At 44.1% G+C, this 20981-nt stretch overlaps 2 protein-coding genes across 6 annotated transcripts in view; one reads left to right on the top strand and one right to left on the bottom strand.

Annotated features, from left to right (window-relative positions):
- The window catches only part of CPQ (carboxypeptidase Q), a 625632-nt gene that overhangs the window by 592992 nt on the left and 11659 nt on the right, over positions 1–20981 (top strand). The window lies entirely within an intron of this gene.
- Positions 1–20981, bottom strand: part of TSPYL5 (TSPY like 5) — a 347974-nt gene that overhangs the window by 283620 nt on the left and 43373 nt on the right. The window contains exons 2-3 of one of the 4 annotated variants that reach the window (XM_055116761.2): positions 18083–19520; positions 9502–15589 (exon numbers count right to left, since the gene is read on the bottom strand). The exons of the other annotated variants lie outside the window; for them this stretch is intronic. The gene's annotated coding sequence lies outside the window, so the exon portion shown is untranslated. Of the gene's footprint in view, positions 1–9501; positions 15590–18082; positions 19521–20981 lie in introns of those variants that run through there. 4 annotated transcript variants of the gene reach the window in all.

Raw genomic sequence — 20981 nt, forward strand, 5'->3', positions numbered from 1 at the left:
GGCGGACAGGCCACAGGTCAGGAGACCATGGATGTTGTGCTACCAGGTTACACCTGACCAAAGGAAAGGTCACTCTGCAACAACATGCAACAAGGTGGAAAGTGATCACAGGGGGAGACCTGGGTGGCAGCCAGAAGCCCAGTTAAAGAAGCCCAGTTAAAGAAGTATTGACATAATTCAATGAGAGCTTCATTCATTCATTCAATCTATTAGCCAGGTAGTAGGCAAATATTTGAAGATTGTCTTACAGCAATTCTCAAATTATGATATGGGGACCCTTGGGAGTCCTGAAGACCCTTTCAGGGGTATCAAAGAGGTCAAAACTATGTTCTAATACTACTAAGACATTACCTGTCTCTTTTACTCTCATCATCTCACAAGTGTCCTGTGGAGATTCCCAGAGGCTGCACAACCACAGATAAAAGAACATATTGAAGGCAGGAGCAGATAGAAGAATCCCTAGCCTTTTATTAAGTCAAACAGTTAAAGAGATTTGCAAAAATGTAAAACAAGGCCACTCTTCTTAATACATGTTTTCGTTTTCAAAAATATAGTCATTTTTTCATAAAAATAGGTTCTTTATGTTAGCATGTAATGGGTGTGCTTTTTAAATGAACTATTTATTTAAGAGTATAATAAATATTTATATATTTTAAATAAGTATTTTTAGACGTTATGCTTTAATTTCTAATATGAAAATCTTGATAGATATAATCCACCAAAAAAAATTTTTGAGAGTGTAAAAAGGGTTTCTGAAACAAAATGTTTGAGAGCCACGGGTATAGTACATACGGGGTACTGTCTAGGACACTAGGAGTAAAGCAGTGAACAGGCCTCAGTCAGTTCCTGCCCTGTAGGGGCTGTCATTCTAGTTAGTGGAGGTCCATAAATCAACAGTGAACAGCAAAGAGCTGGGTAATGGGTGAAGAGCAGTGAGCCAGGCTCGCCTTGCTGTCTTTGTTTGCTGGCAGCAAAGCCCTGGTCCCACCCTCTTCTCTTGCTCTCACTGAATGCCACAGTCCCCAAGGGCATCCATCCTCTGAGGGCATATTAGTCCATTTTCACACTGCTATAAAGAACTACCTTAGACTGGGTAATTTATTTTAAAAAGAGGTTTAATTGGCTCACAGTTCTGCAGGTGTACAGGAAGCATGGCTGGGGAGGCCTCAGGAGACTTACAATCATGGTGGAAGGTGAAGAGGAAGCAGGCATGTCCTACATGGCTGGAGAAGGAGGAAGAGCAAAGGGGGAGATGCCACACACTTTTAAGCAACCAGAACTCATGAAAACTCACTATCACGAGAAGCAAGGGGAAGTCCACGCTCATGATCGAATCACCTCCCACCAAGCCCCTCCTGCAACACTGGGGACTACAATTTGACATGAGATTTGGACGGGGACACAAATCCAAACTATATCAGAGGGCCTCTCACATGATGGCAGTTTCCCTCCCATGCCCCTCACAGCACAACCAGCCCTGGCGTTGGGGAAAGGGTTCTTCATGTTCCCACTGCCTCCTCCAGTCCCTCTCCCTCTTTCCTGCTCAGGCATTGATGTGTTGTTAGAAGCTTCCCAGAGCCAGAGTTCAAAATGATTCCCCTGATATACTCACACCATTCATCTCATAGATGAATTCTTCACACTCTCCTCCTCAAACACCTCTTCCCTGTCCTGACTCACAGCTTCCTAATCCATGGGGAAAATGGAAAAAATCCAAGAAGAACATGCACCTCACTCCTCACCCTGTCTACCCTGGTGCATCTACTCTCAGATGCTCTGGCTTCCCTCCCCCACCACTCTGTTACCAAGAATGAACTCTCCTGCTCCTGCCACCCTGCCTGCTGGGCATCCCACTGGCTCCTACATTCTCCACTTGCCCCTTCACTCTCTCCTGCATTATTCGTGTTTCACTCTTTACCAGAAATTTCCTATTGGCAAAATAATACAATATTTCTTCCACTAAAAAAAAAGAAAAAAAAATCTTTACCCCACATCCCTCTCTATTGCCCCAAGTCTGTATTGTCTCTTTTAAAGCAAAATTCTTTAAAAGGATTGTCTTTACTAGCTCTCTCCAATTCCTCTATTCTCATCCATTCCTGAACCCATTCCAGTCATAATTTCTCTCCCACCATCCCATTGAAACTGTTTCCCAATGACACCCAAGTCACTAAATCCAAGGTCAATTTAAGTCCTCATCCTGCTTGACTCTTTCAACAGCACCTCACCCAGTTGATCATGGTCTCCTCTGAAGCACTTTCATTTTCTTCCCTTTCTTGGGAAGGAAAACCCAAGAGTGGGACTTCCAGAACGTCCCACTCTCGGGTTTTCCTTCCTTCATGAGCTACTTATTCTTGGTCTCCTTTGCTGGTTCCTCTTTGTCTCCCTGAATTCTGTTAGGGTTTAGTTCTCAGAACTCTTCTCTATACTATAGTCACCCTCTGGATAATTTCAGTCAGTGTCAGTGCTTTAAATGCTCTTGGCCAGGTCCATGGGTCAGCAGTCTCCAGCAGTCTAGCAGTAAGAACAATGTTTTTCTCCCAAGAATAATTTCTTGGGAATACGTTGTTGTTTTGGGATTGGGAGAATGTCTCTCTAAAATTCCAAGTAAGCACCATGCTTTGCTGAATTTCAACAAATGGAGCCTGTACTGCCTTTTTAGTGAGGATTTTGCCTTACTAAGCTGGATTCCTGCTGGTTCTTTTTCATTATTGCAGCAGAACTGGTTTACATGGAGCACTTTCTTCCATGTAACATTGATCTCTTAAAGACCGAATCTAATGTGCAACCACTTGACATAATGACCACAGGAGAAGCACAGAAAGCAAATGGAGAGCTTTGCATTCCTGCTGTCACTGGTCATCATCATGCAGGCTGCCTAAGCCTCCTTGGAAACCAGACAGACATCACCCCGTCGCACCCTCCATCACTGGTCAAAACTTGAGTTCATGCTGTCAGACCATTCTCATTCATTCTCTCACAAGCCTGAGTTTATTACAGCCCACATCTCAGAGGAAATATTCCATATCTTGAGTTTATCACTATCTTTATTCAGCCTCCCAACAATTTTAGCTAAAGCTACCCACCAAGCCTTCTCTTAAATTCTGCAATTTGAAAAAAAAAGAGATACCATTCAATGTATTAACTCCATTCTTCATTATTCATTCACTCATTCATTTCTGTACAAAGCTCAGTACACATGGTCAAACAGGGAAGCAGAGATGTAAAGCAACTGAAAAACTGCTGAAATGGAGGCAATACAAGGTTAAGTAGAGTATCTTCTCTTTCATGCCAGTATTTTTGTACATGTTTTTCTCCTTGTTTGAAATAATAATAGCTAAGATCTAAAGAGCACTTAGTAATACGTCAAGAACCATGTACAATTTATTTTTCCTCAACTGAATGGAATAGCTATTTAACATCTTTTTGCCTTAGTTTCTCTTCTCAAAGATTGTGGAAGAGTCTCAAGTTGACAGGCACGAACCTAACATAATTTTATTTTTTTAGGACCTGAAAGCAGCTATATATACTCTGTCATTTTAGCTATTAGAGAGTGTTTGTCTTCTCACTCAGGACTCTGTGCCATTTATTTTAAAACTGCAAGCTTCTATTTGCTTCAAGGTTCTCCCCCTGACCATCCCGCACTGACTGGATTTATAGCTCCTCTAGTCCCGGATCGTGGGCAGGGGTGGGTTAGGATCTGCATTTTTACCACCTCCCCTCTGCTGTCTCTTTCAGGGATTCACCTTCTGGTGTTGGGCAGGAAGAAGAAAGGGGCAAGGCACCTCCTTATGTGAGTGCTCATGCTGAGGTTGTTGTCCTATTTTAATGTTCATCCAACTCCAATCCAGCTCATGGTCTCCAGCCTTGGGAAGTAATATGGTGGTCTCACACACTCTACCGACAGGCCTTCATCTCATGTGACTCCTTAGGCATCAATGGTCACTTTCCTTTTTTTGTTTTTGTTTTTGTTTTTTTTTTTTTGGCAGAACTCTCACTGCCTTCCTCTGGTGCATGAAACTTTTTGTCCCATTCTGGAGCAGCCTCCACAGTGCAGCAGCCTCATCCCATCAATCCTCTGCAGGATGACCGGGCTTTCCCTTTCGACATGACTGTGCCCTCTGACTTCTCTTCCCAGTCCTCTGATGAGTTGGAGGAGCAAATCATGAGCCCCAGCTGGATTGGGCAGGGACCAGGCCACGAAGGGCTGGTAGTGGAGTAAAGCGTTTATGCTTTAGGCCAGGTGGAGCCACCAAAGAATTTTGAACAGGGGAGTGATATGATTAGATTTATTACAATCCTTCTTAGAACACAGCAGAGAATGGACAGGAGAGTGTGAGACTAGCAGCAGGGAGACTAACAGAGCCAAATGCCATGCTTTTCCATTTGCATATTGTCTGCAAACATGGCCAATCTTGATCACTCTTTTTGCTTATGACATAATCTAGAAGGTGATTCAACATGCCTTGGGTGAGTCGGTCCTTTCTGTCTATGGAAGGCTGTAGTGGGTTGAATTACATCCCCCTCAAAGGTATACTGAAATCCTAACCCCTGGTACCTGTGCCTGTGACCATAGTTGAAAATAAGATATTTGCAGATGTAATGAAATTAAGGTCATGATGGATTAGGGTGGGCTCTAAATCCAGTGACTGGTGTCCTTTTAAGGACAAGGGAGGTTCGAAGACACACGATGAAGAAGGCTGTGTGAGGAGAGAAGCAGACATTGGAAAGATGCAGCTATAAGTCAAAGAATTCCAAGGACTGCTGGCAACCACCAAAAGCCAGGAAAGACAAGGAAGGATTCTTTCTAGAGTCTCAGAGCCAGCGTGGCCCTGCTGATACTTTGATTTCCACAATGATGAGAACATTACTGTTTTTTCTTTTAAGTCACCAAGTTTGTGGTAATTTATTATAGCATCCCTAGGAAACGAACACAGGGCCAAATAATTACAGAACATTAGAACCATCTCCATCATCAGATGAGAAAGCTCAGGCCCAGAGATGTGACGTGGATTCCCGAAGTCCCCAGAGGATTCACGGCAAGTCCCGTAGATAAGGAAGGTATACTTGGGGAAACAGGGACCGTTTACCCTGGTTGTAGTTTCTGACACTTCCTTGGCTGCCCGCATTTGACTTCAGACCCTCAGCTCTTTGCCTAACCAGACCCTTCTCCTCATCCCCTACCCAAGCCTCCCTCAGTCCTCTCTCCCTGATCATCCAGTTTGCAGACTGTGGGCCCACCCAGGACCTAGCTGGAGTCAGCTCTGGGGATCTGACTCAACACCTGTCTGAGCCTGACCCATCCCTGCTGCCAAGTGCAGCCACTGGGATCTCCAAGTCATCTCGTGAGCTGACCCTGAGGGATCTCTCCAGCTCCTAGACCCAAACATTTATTACACTAAAGGCAAGGCCACATCATTTTCATGAGTCTCTTTCCCACTAGACTATAAGCTCCTTGAGGAAAGAGACCATTTACTTTTACAAATCTTTCTTTTTTATACCCAGCACAATACCTGATCCATGGTGAGCTCTCAAGAATACTGAATGATGTTATTAATTGAGTCATTTCTTTACAAGCTGTCTAACATGCCTCAGCCCTATGGAGAGAGATTGGAGGGGCCCCAGGGTCAGTTCACATGGGAAGTTCCCACCCCATGAAAAAGAATATGTGCAAAGAGATCAGGCAGAGTTACCAGCAGTTAACAAGTATTCCACAAAAAAAGAATATTGCATGTGCAAATAAGTTTGAGGAAGGCTATGTCATAAAGAGTTAAACCTCTGTCTTTACTATAGGACCTGGAGGGATCTTGAATATGCTAATATGCAGCTCTCCAAGATGAGTATCAATAGGAATCACTCTTCTCCACACAACACCTGACTTGCACCCCACGTCCCTTCTTTTCTGCTGAAGAATATTTGGATTTCTAGTGAATTTCTGTTTTGTTTTTAAGAGGAACATGAGCCAAAGGCGGAACATGAGCCAAAGGAATCCTCTTGTGAGCTGTAAGTCTGCCCGCTCGGTTTGAAGATGCTGACATGGCCCTAAATGTCACCACATGGATATTAAAATCTTTGGCTTCTCCCCACTCCACAGTGCCTCTGGGCTCTTTTGCCAGAGTGCTTTACGGGGGAAAATAGGCAGAGGAAATAGATGACCGCAGTGTTGCGTGGCAGTCACCTAGGAGACCAGCTGTGCCTCTCAATTCTGAGTGCAGCCCCAAATAAATGAGGCTCTGATGTGTGCGAGCTGAGCAGATCGCTCCTTGAGCATGGGGGACTGTTGAGAATGGAAACACTTTGAGCCTCCACTATGTTAGAGAGGAAGAAAGTGGAGCCCAGAGAAGTGACATAGCTTCCACAGCATCACGGAGCCAATGCTTGTCTCGTCAAATGTAACTCTCAACCTGGTCAAAACTGTAACTCAACCACCAACCATTATAAGGTGCTGTATTTTTAAAACTTGCTTCAGAAATAAATATATGCAGTCTGGGGTCCTAGCGTGGGCGTAGTAGGAGGGCCAGAAGACAAAGGCAGCCATCATCAGCCATTAGGATAGCAAGGGATTCCTAGGTAGAGGTGATGCAGGTGTGATTTGTCTCCTTCAGTTCTCAGCTGCACTTATTCCCACCTTTTGCTCACTCCCAGGCAACCACAGGGGATCTGGGAAGGAATCCTCCTCAGGTTCCCCAGGAGATTCTGCCCCAGTTTCCTGAGCATTCATGGCTAACAATTCCAAGGAGAAAGAGGCACCCGGCCTTCTCTCTAAGGGCATCCCTCTTCCCTGTGTTAAACCTGCAGCAGCAAGCCCAGCTGAGCACCTCCCACACCCCCTGACCCTCCAGGGGACTCTGCATCAGGGACAGAAGGGGAAGGGAGAAAGTGTGGTGGCTTTGTTGTCCCCTTCACACCCCACTCAGCATCCATTCACCTTCTCTAAGAGCACCCTGATCCCTGATTTCCTCCTGGTTTGAGTTGTAGTGGGATGGTAAGCCCAGACACCTGCCCTCCAAATAAAGCAATCAAAATCTCCTTCCCCCAGAGCCTCCCTCAGTATCCCAGTGTTACAGGGGACAGGCATGGGACCATACTCAGTAGCAGGGGCTTTCTCATCTCTGCATCTTGAGTGCGTGTCCCTAGGAATGGTGATATGTCCAGAGTCCTACTCCCCTGTGGTGGCACCCTGGACATGCAGTCCTGCTAGAATTCTACTCCTGGGGCTTTGCTTCCTCATCCTCTAGGGCTTTCTCACCTTTTGCTTGTCTCCTAGCCTAGTTTTCCAACATTCCCTCTGATTCTATAAGCACCTGATCTACCTCCCCATAACCCCATTCCCCTGGCCAACCAAAGTCACTTTATGTTGCTTGCAATCAAAGACCCCTAAGGATACAAATTTGTGCATCAATAATCCTCAGCAGATGTAGTGAATACTTAAACTCTCACCAAGTGCCAGAAAGAGGAAAATGTTTGGGGAGAAGTGGGAATGGAAGGGGAAGAAATCCAGGAAGTCTTTGAAAAGGAGGAGATGTCTAGGGATTGGAAAGATCCCCTACAGGGTCAGGAATGGCCTAAACACTTAAGCAAGTGCAGACAGGGATGCTTGTGCACAGGTGGAGCAGCTGCAGGGAGGGGAGAAAGCAGAGTGTGTCCCAGGCGCCCCCTCTGCTGCTGCTTCTGCAGGACAGCCACAGCTGGGTCCCCCCACTGCACCTTCTCCCCAGAACTGAGATGCAAATGCAGCCACAAAAAAGCTGGCACCCACCCCTTCCTTCCACCTCTGGGCAGGGGCCAAGGGGAAAGGGGCTGGGGTTTCTCAGTGGTGACAACAAAGCCAAGCCAAGGAGGCATATGTGGCAACCTTGCATCCTCATAAGGGTCGTTCCTGAATGCCCAAGCCCAGAGCTTCCTCTGAGCGTACCTGGGGGCCATTGCAGCATTGGGTTCTAGTAACTTCTCCCCCTCTCTGCCGCTCCCTCCCCGAGCTTACTGGAAAAGTTCCCTCTTCATGTTTACAATTCTCCATTTCCCACTAGGCCATAATGGCCCATGCTCCATAAGCATGGAGACTATGCTTATAATGCTCTGCATTAGTCATTTCCACAGAGATTCAAGCAAAACAGCAAATCCAAGTGAATTAATTCTGACAAAACTCTGGCAAAGAAAAAAAAAAAGGAAAAAGGGCCAATTGCTTATTATAGTCCTCAAAGTCAAAACGAGGGGTTATGGCAACTTATCTTGTGTTCCCCAGTGTCAAGGACAAAGGTGAGATAAGACTGATCCTCCCTTATGCCTGCCTCTTTCTTCACAAGGAGATTGGAAATAAGGAAGGTCTGGGAACAATTTGTTCAAGGTTTGAGCTGTTGGCTCCTAAACAAGGAGTGTTCTTGGGGAAAAACATTATAATGCAATTGTGACAAAAATCTCTTTTCAGTAGAAGATTTGCAGAACATTAAATCCACAGATGGTCTCAGATGCAGTCCCTAGTTGATGAGAACAGAGCGGCTTTTGAATCTGAGTTTTCTCCCTGCCGTACCTGAGAATCCTCTCTTTCCATTTGGGTGCTATGATTGAGGTTTGGCAATGAAGTGGCATTTCCTTAAAAGGAAAAGAAAATTCATATTTTGGTGGCTATGGCTCAGGTAGCACACGTTTCCAGAGGAAATGAAAGTCTTTGAAAGGAATGTTTGCCTCCTTCAGTATAAATAATGTTGATTTGTCGATGTCTTAACCTCTGTCTGGTGTTTAATGAGCAAAAATATATCTTTTCAGACATGGAGCACACTGGATCCTTTTTAGTGGGCCACACTGGGGTAAATAAAGATGAAAAGAAAAGCGTTATTGTGACTCCAGTGGAATACAGTGTTCTTTACGCAATTATTCTGAAGTTTGGATCCAGGCTGTTCCTAGGGAAATACCAGCTCCTTCACCGGTATTTTTCTTTTTCTTTTTTTCTTTTTCTGCCTGCAAATCGTAACCCCTAGAAATTTTAAATTACTTCTTCGTGCTTAACAAATTAACTAATTAGATGATTTCATTTGGACATTGCATAATATGGTAGAGTTAGGGATTGGTCAAGTTCCTTGATTTGATTTGAGAACCAGTTCCAGGAGTTACTGGCTGATGGATCTCCTGAAAGCCATTTTTCCCTTCAAAGCCTCAGTTACCACAGGCATGAAGGGGGGTGATAATACCCACCTCACCCCCTTCAGCTATTATGAAGATCAAATGAAATAATGAATTGAAAGTGCTATAATGCAGATCAAATGAAATAACAAATTGAAAGTGCTTTGGGAAGTACAAAGCATGTCACAATTAGAAGAGAGGGAAGGAAAAGGGAGTCATGGTTTATTGGGCACCCAATGTGTACCAAGTCTTCTGCAAACTGACTCTCGCAATAGCCTCCTAAGCCCTCTCTACATCTCCAATCTTACCATGCTCGCCCCAATCCATCCCGAATGGCATCCAAAATGACAGAAATCAGATCATGTCATTTCCAGCTCTAAAATCCTCCTGTCTCCCATTGCAATTATAATAGTATCCAAGCTCCTTGCCATGGCTTTATGAGGCTCTACCTGACTGCCTCCTCTCTCCCCAGTGCCTACTTCTCTACTTGGTCATACTGGTTCTTCCCATTACTGGACCATGTTCAGCTTCCTTCTGTTTTGGGGCCTTTGCACATGTCTTAACCTCACCAATCCTCTTCCTCCTTTGCAATTTGCATGTCATTTGCTCCCTCTCAGCTAGAACTGCCATATTGACCAGACCTGTTAAGTAATATACATCTCCAGGGGCTGCCATTCACATAGACTACAGTCTGCATGACAGCACATGGTGGCCCTGTTCTCAGCCTCCAGCACCACTCCTGTTATACCCTTGACTTGCACTACACTTCTCCTTCACAGCAATTTACACATTCAGAATCATTTATTTGTTAAATGTCTATTTTCTCCACTAGTCCATCAGGGTAGGGACCATGACTTCCCTGTTCACCTAGAATCCTCAGCACCTACAACAGAAGGTACTCAGTAAATGTGTATGGACTGACTTTCCATGAAGTACAGATGAGTACATATCATGCTGTCTCAACACAATGTCACTAAATAGGCATGAGCATTGAGGCTTGGCAAGTATCTCAGCAGCTTCCCATCATCCATCTCCATCCCCAGTGCCAGCATTGACCTGGAAGCCAAGAAGTCCTCCTATACCACAGACCAGGTGTAGAGGACCTCAGAGGAAGAAGGGCAAAGGGCCACTGGGAACTGAGACCTGCCTTCTGCTGCTAAGAGACACATCGCTGCCCACTAGAAGTATTTAGTGTCTCTCTCCAGAAATGAACTATTCCAAGGAAAAGTATATGAGAGCAGACTCTCAAGTTCTGAAGAGCTGAATTTTAATCTTGCCCTATAATGGGTGAGCTGATGATTATTGGCAAGTAATTATAAAATGTTCTATCCTTTATCCTTGCTAGGATTTTTTTAATTAAACAAGTCACTTTATAAGTAGAACCCTGAGCTCTAAGGCAGAATGACTCTAATAATGTGATGCAGCAGTATTGTTATACAGTCGATTAATAAACCTCTCAAAGTATGTGGTTGCCATTGCTTCCCTCTCACCTGGGTCTTAGCTGTAGCTAGCTTCAGTAATAACTTGTTGATTAATCAATCACAAAGGATTTAGAAACAGAAGGTGATGTCTGCTCTGTGTTTTGCATAATATTAAAATAAATAACCCTAGCAAACTCAGTGCTCTTTTTTGGTGAGACCTCATTCATTGATTCTTAGAGCAAACATTTATCAAATGTCTTCTCTGCACCAGGGATTGTGTTATGTGTTGGGAAAGATGTGTTTCCTGCCTTTAAGAACCTCACCAGCTAGTGCAGGGGGTGGGGGGAAAGAGCGAACCAACGCGCAAGCAAACAATTGCAAGCAGAAGGTCAAGTCTGTTCTGATGGAGGTATGCACAGCATCCCACGGCAGCACAGCGGGGAAGCCAATCAACTCTGCCTGAGTGAGAAGACAATTCTCAGGGATACCATCTTAGACAAAGCTACTCTGCATCTCATGTAGATACTCAAGGGAGAAGAAGGTGGGAAGGCTTTCTGGAATGTATTAGTCCGTTTTCAGGCTGCTAATAAAGACACACCTGAGACTGGATAGTTTATAAAGAAAAAGAGGTTTAATGAATTCACAGTTCCTTGTGGCTAGGGAGGCCTCACAATCATGGCAGAAGGCAAAAGGCATGTCTTACATGGCAGCAGTCAAGACAGAATGAGAGCCAACTGGAAGGGGAAACCCCTTATAAAACCATCATATCTCCTGAGACTTATTCACTACCATGAGAACAGTATGGGGGAAACCACCCCCATGATTCAATTATCTCCCACCAGGTCTTTCCCAGAACATGTGGGAATTATGGGAGCTAAAATTCAAAATGAGATTTGGGTAGGGGCACAGCCAAACCATATCATGGAGCTACTCCTGGGCAGTGAGAACCAATCAGATTCCTTCCAACTTCTAGTTATCCATTTAAATCTGATTCCCATCATCTGAGTGCACACAGACCCACAGGAAGGAGAACAAACAAGGAACTGTTTGCAGAATACCTCAGCCTAGGCCCTCTCAAGGTAGACAGGAGGTTTATGGGCAGCAACATCACTCCAAATTCCTCTTGAATGAGTGAGGTTTGGCAGGGGGCACTCTGCCTAGTGCATTTTTCTTCTTCTTCTTCTTTTTTTTTTTTTTTTTTTTGTAAATTTGTGTATTTCTGACGAAATTTAATTCTTAGGAGTCTCACTTGCTTACATTCCAAAATGCCATTTTTTATTCAAGGTAGAAGAAGCCTCTATACACCCTTTCTTTCCAAAAATGTTAGATTTTTAAATTCCCAAAGTCCAGAATGTAGGCTCCAGATTTAAGCCTGGAAAATCAGTGAAAGTTTGAGTTACAAGTGCTCTCATCTCTGACTCTCTGGGACTTCCACAGGGCTGGTGGTGACATGGTATAAGCCGTGCAGTGGACAGCAAGCTTGAGCTGGCTGTGACCATCGCATCTAGATTGGAGTTGGGGGCTGGCTTTTGTTGACCAACTAAAGTTCCATGGAGCTTTAGAAGGGCTGGATAGATCAGAAAATATTTTGATAAATTTCCTGGAGGAAAGATGAGAGCCAAGGAAACAAAGGAAATAGCTAAAGTGGTCCACAATAGAAACATAAGTGACCAACAAACATATTTAAAAATGCTCATCATCACTAATCAGAGAAATGCAAATCAAAACCACAATGAGATACCATCTCATACCAGTTAGAATGGCTATTACTAAGAAGTCAAAAAACAACAGATGCTGGCAAAGCTATGGAGAAGAAGGAACACTTACACACTGTTGGTGGAAATGTAAACTAGTTCAGTCGCTATGGAAAGCAGTTTAGAGATTTCTCAAAAAACTTAAAGCTACCATTTGATTCAGCAATCACATTTCTGGGTATACACCCCTCCAGAATAGATAATTCTGCCAAAAGACACATGCACTCCTATGTCTATCACCTAGCTATTCACAATAGCAAAGACATGGAATCAACCTAGGTGCCCATCAGTGGTGGATTGGATAAAGAAAATGTAGTACATATATACCATGAAATACTATGCAGCCACAAAAAAGGATGAAATCATGTCCTTTCAGCAACATGGATGGAGCTGGAGGCCATAATCCTAACTAATTAATGCAGGAGCAGAAAACAAAATACTGCATGTTCTCACTTATAAGTGGGAGCTAAACATTGAGCACACATGGACACAAACGTGGGAACAATAGACACTGCAGACTACTACAGATAGGAGGGAGGGAGGGGGTATGGGTTGAAAAACTACTTATTGAGTACTATGCTCCCTACCTGGGTGCATTATACCTATATAACAAACCTGCACATGTACCCCCTGTATCTAAAATAAAAGTCAACATTAAAAAAAGAGAAAGAAAGAAATGGGCAGAAACCAGGGGGCAGGGGAGTGAATGAAAAAGACAGGAGGGAAGATGGGAACAGAAGAGTTGAGGACCAAGCAACATGAAGGGGTCCAAGGAACCTTTCGAAGCAGAATTGGATGACACTGTGTTTGAGTCAGTTTCTGATGCTATGGTACAATTCCTTTCATCTTTCCAAACCTTCAGTAATGTCACCTACACACAAAAAATGCCTGTGGGAGAGGTTTGTTTCAGGAAAGTTAGCAACTGAGTTACTTGGCGAATGTAGTGCAAGGTCAAACATAGACTGAAATAAACAGACCTACCGAATCCCTCAGCCTCCTCCTCTGTCCTTGTGGCATTTATCTCTTTGCTGCTTGGGCACCATATTTGGGTGAGACAATACGTAAATTGATTAATTTAGTGGAGAAGGAGCTCAAAACCCAAGGTGACCGACCACAAGCATGTAATTTACCCCAAAATTCCTGTGACTCTGGAGGAAGTAGTTGGAAGTTCCATAACCTGTAGTTCAAGGGTGCAATAGTTTGAATGTTTTTATCCCCTCCAAAACTCATGTTGAAACTTAATCCCCAATGGAACAGCATCGGGAGGTGGGGCCTTTTGGGAGACGTTTAGGCCATGAAAGCTCTGTCTTTGTGAATGGATTAATCCCACCATAAAAAGGATTTGCACAATATATCCACATCACGTAACGGGACTAGCTTACCCACCCCCACCATACCAAACAAAGACTGCCAGCACTACAACCAACACCTGCATTCGTCAAGCACCAACTGTGTTGTGTACCCAGCACCATTCCAGGCAATATGCAGATATCCACTACTTTGAGGTAGTTATTCTTACATGAGCACAGGGGTGCTTAGAGAGCAGACATAACCATATATAGAGATCACTCAACAATTCTCATAAACTTAACTTTTGTTTAGTCTGTTCTTTTGATAGCAAAAACTGTTTATTAGTTCTGCCATCTGTAGCCTGAAGTATGGAAAGAACATAGGTTTTGGAGCCTACCTCTGACACTTTCTGTGTTAATTTGGGCAAATTCCTCAACCTCTCTGAGCCTCAGTTTCCATCACAGATCTAACACTTTCTTCCTTGCAAGATTAATGTGATATATGTAAGGAACCTAACACAGCCGTTGCCATGTAATCAGCACTCAATAAATCATAGCTACCATTTTAAAAAGACAGTGGCTGGGGAGTCTTGAGGGAGTTGAGAAAGTGTGTTGGCTCTCTTCCACTCTTCTACCAGGTGAGGAACAGCGTTTATCCCTCCTGAAGGATGCAGAATTCAAGGTACCATGTTGGAAATGGAGACCAGGTCCTTAGCAGATACCAACCCTACTGGTCCCTTGATTTTGGACTTCTCAGCTTCCAGAACTGTGAGAACTGAATTTCTTTTCTTTACAAATTACCTATTCTCAGGAATTCTGTTATAGCAGCAGAAAATGGACTCAGAGAGTTTGAACAATCTCATTTTACCCCTTAAGGGGCAAAGAGACCCCAGCTAAATCTAGGTCTAGAATTTTATTTTCTCATTTGATCATGTAGTAAATAGAAATAATTGTCCTATCTTCCAAAGGAAAAGGCCCAGAGGGTCTTTTATTTCCCTAAGTCCCATACCTAATAAGTAACAAATCCAGAATTTGAATTCAAGTCTTCAGCTGCAATTTTTAAAAATGCTTTGTTTAGAAATTTTTATAGACTTACAGGAAGTTGCAAAAACACTGCAGAGAGGTCCAGTGAACGCTTTATCCAGCTTCCCCAATTTTTGGGAATTCTTCTGCAATTTAATATTCTTCCCTTCACCCACTGAATTTAGGGATGAAGAGCTGAGCTGCAAAGATGAGTTTTGTGCTACAGCCGCCTTTCTAGGTTTACAGATCATCAGGCCCTGGGTCTCTAGCTGAGAATCAGAAAGTAAACAGACAAAGAGTTCAGCCTAAAGAAGTTCAAGTCCCAGAGCAGTGGATCTCAACCCTAGCTGCACATAATCATCATCTGGAGAGCTGTTTAAAATACAGGTTCTAATATAATCAATTAGTTCTGGGAATTAGGCTTCCACGTTTTCTGAAGATCCTTAGGAGTTTCTAACAGGCAGATAGGGTTGAGCTGTGCCATTGGTACTAATAGGCTCTAAAGTGAGCCCACCCTCTCATCAGAGCGTGGTGTCAAGCGACTCTCCTTCCTAGGATCCCATCGCTGACACCAAGATACCTATAAGAGGATCCTGTGAGTGGAGAGGCTCCTGGGGTAACCTGGCAGGGAAATTTGTCTATTGTGTTTACTGAAAGGCATTGTAGTACTGCCACTCAGAGCTGTGCTTCCCTTTCTGAAACAGTCAAGCAGTTCCGGGCACATCAAAGGAGATTATCATTCCTCTGGCACCGGCTTTGTTTTCTGCTGCCTCTAAAAGAAACAGGTCCACTTATCTCCAGAATGCTTTCCCAGAAAGCTCAGTCCCTGCTGGGTGAGGTCACCGGTCCACAATTTGCGTCCATCACACCTTGTAGGAAGTGAGGAGAAACTGGCTTGCTTTGTTTTCCAGCACCGGGGAAACAGATTTCTTCTTAAGCTTCACACAATAAATTGTATTAAATCCTTTCAGCAGGGTTTCCATGGCTATGTGAAACGAAAATCATACAGTAATTGTTTTAAATAATACAGCAAGGCAAGCTGGAGAGTACATCTTAATTTTTGTCATCTGTGCTGTGTTCCTGTTTGTATGGAAATGTTCCCGAGGCAGAGGAAAGGTTTCTGCATTCACTGGGAGTTGCTTGGTGAATGTAATGCAAGGTCAAATACAAACCAAAATAAACAGACTTACTGAATCCCTCAGCTTCCTCCTGTCCATGTGAGCCCCAGGGCTTGTCTGCTTACTTTAAGTGGGAATTAGGATGGCATTTATCTCTTTGCTGCTTGGGCACTAAAACTGAGCCTTCGACTGCATAAGCCTGATTCCTGCTTCTCCCTCAGTCCTCCATAAGGAGACAGAGCTAGATGTCTGCCCTAGACAAAGGCGATGCCTGAGAGGAACCTTGAGTATAAATTTGTCCCCCAGCTGCCTGGTACCTGGGGAATTCTGCAGGGTTAGGTCTTTCCACCAGTGTTAGCGCAGTCATTTACAACAAAACATCACGCATAACAGTCAAGGTCCTGTAATCCCAGCACTTTGGGAGGCTGAGGCAGGTGGATCACCTGAGGTCGGGAGTTCAAGACCAGCCTGACCAACCTGGAGAAACCCCATCTCTAGTAAAAATACAAAATTAGCCAGGTGTGGTGGTGCATGCCTGTAATCCCAGCTACTCGGGAGGCTGAAGCAGGAGAATCGCTTGAACCCGGGAGGTGGAGGTTGCCGTGAGCCAAGATCATGCCATTGCACTCCAGCCTGGGCCACAAGAGTAAAACTCCGTCTCAAAAAAAGCAAAAATAAAAAAGAGTCAGGGTCTTCATAATGGACTGTCCAAGATTCTGAGCCCCAACAACCAGGCTGTTGCAAACTGCCTACCCTCTCTGAGATTTCATTTCTTCATCAGTAAAACGAGGACGGTGAAACCTATACACCCAGAGATTCTGGCTCTCAAATCAGGTAAAGGATATAAAGTGCCTATCCTAGTATCTGACAAAGCATCAGGGCTCAATAAATAGTAATAGTGTTTTGTTACCATTATCATTATTAGTATTTGGTTGTAGAAGAGACTGCCTCTCTCATAATAAGGTGAACCAGAGGGTTGTTGCCTGCCTGGGTGGTATCCAGATTAAATTCAACAACTGCCACCGAGCCCCTTCCAGATGTCACAGAGCTGGCTAGTGTTGGGAAATTGGCAAAAGTCTGCTTCCTCCCCTGAAGGAGCTCTCAGTCTAGAACTAGGACCCTCACCAACTGATGCTGATGAACATTACACTCAGATTGTACTTGACCATGGCTGGCCCATGTTGTGCGATTACTCCAGGGAGAAAGCAGTTCCTAACTTAGTCCTAAACAATCAGTTGGATAAGGAAATAGAGAGCTCTATACTGTCACTGACAGAAAATGTCATGTTGGGTCCCAATCCTCTGTAGGCAATTCAGCTTCTAAATCGGGATACAAGTAAATTCCCTCAGCCAAGCCCCAAAGAGAGTCAGGGCAGACTGCACCCCAGGGCCTAGTCCTTTGACCACAATGATGCTGATGAGAACCTCATGTGGCCGGGAATGGGGAGGTGGAGGAAAGAGAAGATAAGAGTCGAGGAGGCAGAGCCTCACCAAGCAAGTATGAGATCACTTGGCAGACAAACCAACATTGGAAGGAAAAGGACATTGGCCCTAGTCACAGTCTGCCATTTTGAACTCTGGAAGTTTATTTTAGCTTTTTTTTTTTTTTTTTTAACGTTTTACAGCATGGACAATAAAAAGTAAGAGAACGCATTAAGAAGATTCGCCCACACAGAAGTCATCTGTGGAGCCAAAACCAAGACATAGTTGAGATGTTTTGCTTTAATCTGTGCCTGTGAGAGACACTTGCTCTCTGCAGGCCCCATGGGAGTTGTGGAACAGACTCACCAGATTCCAGGGCTGCCTGAGAGTGTGCCAGTCTATGGCCCCTAGAGGCCAGTGTGGCCCTGTCCTTCGGTGCCTCTGGTCGGTGGCTTTTGCCTACAGTTCACTAGGTCAATCCCAAGCCTATCCCTTTTTCCAGATGCAGCTCATGCCTCACTCGCTTCCCTGTTTAGAACTTTTTCCCAAGGTGGAGTAGGTTGATGCCAGAGTTGGAGCCCCTCCTCTGCACTCCCATGTCGCCCTCTACTGTGGTACTTACCCCCTAGCCATACTTCCTGTTTACCTGTCTGTCTCCCCTGCTGGTTCATGAGCCCCTCATGATCACAGGGGAGGAACCGTCTCTTAAGTGTCGTGTGTCCCCAGAGCATAGCACAGGGCCTGGTGCATAGAGGCATGCAATAAATGGTTGTTGAATGAGTGAATGCCTATATAAATAAATGAATGGGTGACAAAGCTCACTGAGCACATCAGTATGGTGATGGGCTGAACATCAAGACATTCCTTTAAACCTCTCGGCTGGGGTCCAGCCTCTTTAAGTTTGCCCTCACCCCATGTGGAATTCCAGCACCCACTCACCCATCCACATGCACATACAGTGGACAGCAGCAGCATCTTAGGCCTCCAGGGGGCTTCAGAGCCCCTGCTCCTTCTCTCTAGGCTAGTGCCTCTGGTCTCACTGTAACAAGGGCTGGGTCTGCTCAACTGCTCACTATGACCTCAGTGAGCTAGGCCTGCTCAGCTCATGTGGAGGTGGTACGTGCCGTCTATGGAACCATAACAGCCCCATTTTAAAAGGCCAAGTGTTTCTATTTCTTCTGAGCTCAGGATTTTTTCAGAACACTTCCCCCATGAATCAAAATCCCCTATAGTCCATTATAGAAAAATGGACAGCAAATACAAAGATGCTAATGACCTAACCTTACTCTCAGGTCCTTAGTAAAATGACCAGATTCTTAAATTAATTCTTCCCACATGGCCACAAGCATCTCATCTACCTTTCAACAAAAGCAGATGACTCACACTGGTTTACTAACCATAGTAACTACCTACTGACCCACTTTCTGTCACTATATTGTCGCTTTTCATACATTCTCTCTTTTAATTCCCATAACAAACCCATTAGGTGGGTTCTGTTTTGATTCCCATTTTATAGATGAGGAAAATGAAGCTCAGATATTTTAGGTGACTTGCCCACAATCACATAGTTGATAAATGATGAACTTGAGATTTGAAACCATGACTGTTGACCTCTAAAATTTAACCTTATCTGGTTATCTCTTGTTACATAACAAACCATCATCAAAATTTAATGGCTTAAAACAATTTACTATGATCTCTCATGGTTCTGTGGATTGACTGGGTCAGGTGGGAAGTTTTCACCTATAGTCTCTCACACAGATGCAGTCAGATGGCAGCTGGGGCTGCAGTCATCTGAAAGCTGAACTGGGCTGGATGTCCGAGATGACAAATCATATGGCCACCAGTCAATGTTCACTGAGGACTGGGGGTTCTTTTGGGGCTACTGATTGAGGATTTATATGTAGTCTGTGTGGTTTGGGCTTCTCACAGAATTTAGAATCCACAGGATAGTGAGATTCTAAAAAGGAGTATTCCAAGAGAAAACTTTTCAAGACATCCAGGCAGGAACTGCAAGGCTTCTAATGCCCTAATCTCACAAGTCCCAAACTTCACTTCCTGTGTATTCTATTGGTCAAGCAATTCCCCAGGGCCAGCTTGGATTCAAGAGGAGGGAGATAAGACAATAACTCTTAATAGGAAGAGGGTCAAAGAATTTGCAGTCATCTTTGTCACAGTATGCTCTCTGATTGCATATTATTTACATTCCTCCCACATGGTAAATACACGTGTCTCCTCCTAAGACCCAAAAGTCTCATCCCATTATGGCATCCACTCAAGCTTGAGGTCCAGGATTTTATCATCTAAGTCAGATCTTGATGCAGATGAGCCTCCTTGGGGTGTAGTTCCGTGAGTACAGCTCTGTCAATCTGAAGACCTGTTAGATGAAGAGACAAGTTATCTGTCCCACACACATAAATACAGTGGTGATACAGAGATAGGATAACTTCACTAAAGCTTTCATTCAAAAGGGAAAGAAACGGGAGGCACATCGCAGTCACTGATCCGTAGCAATTCTAAACTGCTGCCAGGTGCATGTTGCCAGATCCTTGATTAGTGAGTCCCCAGTTGTGCCTCCCTGGGAATGATTGTAGCTCTTGGCTCCCCACTCCTACTGGGATTTTGATTCTGCTCTCTGAATCATTCTTCCTTTTCCATAAGAAATGGCCATGTTTGCAGCTTAGTAGCCTTCTTGTCCTACTTCCTATCCATATAAGGCTCTCTACAGTTTGAACTGTCTCTTTCCTGTTTAGTTCAGGCTGATGGTGCTTTCGCATGTACAATTCTCTTAAATTTTTTGTAAGTTTCCTAAAGACTCTTTCAGGTTCACTCCATTAGTCAAATACATACCTACAAATCTCTTTAAGGTATGCCACTTTCTGCCTTGGGCTGACAGGTGCTATGGAACAATGCCCTTCAGAATTCTTCAAAGTCTGTGAAGTAGACTTTCGCCTCTCCGTGTGGCCTGGGCTTCTTACAGTATGTCACCTTAAAGGTTTCTAAAATCTTAGCAAGCGTCTTAGAGCCATATCTCTGAGATGATCATTACCTTATATCATGTCTTACTTTGAGAACTTTTTTTCCAACTGGAGAGGCTTGGAATGGAAAACAGCTTTATTTCTAAACCCAGCAAGTCTGGCTTCTTATATTCCATGTAAGTTTTGCTTGAAACCGAATAGTTCATTATGGAAGAGGGGAGTTCACTTCTCTATATTCATACTTTATCATACTTACCTAAGAGAAACCATTAGGCATGTTTAGCATTCTGCCTGGAAGTCTCCTTAGCCAAATCTGCCATTTCCTAGATATATTTTCTGTTTTTCACATTACCAAAAGCAACAGTATACCAAATTATCCATCATTACAAAACAAAGGATGCCTTTTTCCAACTTCCAATAACAATGTCCTCGTTTTCCCTCTAGTTCTCATTAATAGTTTCCTCAGGGACCTCACAGCTTCTTCCTGCTGCTTGGTCCCCAAAGCCAACGTCCCACATTTTAAGTTTTCATTATGGCAGCACTCCAGGTACCAAATTCTGTTCTAAGTATCCACAGTTCCATAGAATGCCACCCAAAACATAATTGTTTAAAACTGCAATTTATTATTTATCATGGTTTTATGGGTTGACTTCGTTCAGCTGGGTGATTCTTATCTGGGCTTTCTCCTACAGTTGCAGTCAGATGTTAGCTGGGGCTGCGCTCAGCTGAAGGCTTGATTGGGATCCGTGTCTATATGGCACACTCAGATAGCTGGCAGCTGATACTGGCTGTGGGAGGGAAGCTCAGTTGGAGCACCTACTTATGGCCTCTCCATGTGGCCTGGGCTTCTTACAGTATGC

The sequence above is a fragment of the Pan paniscus genome, chromosome 7 (assembly GCF_029289425.2).
Source record: "Pan paniscus chromosome 7, NHGRI_mPanPan1-v2.0_pri, whole genome shotgun sequence".
Lineage (NCBI taxonomy): Eukaryota > Metazoa > Chordata > Mammalia > Primates > Hominidae > Pan > Pan paniscus.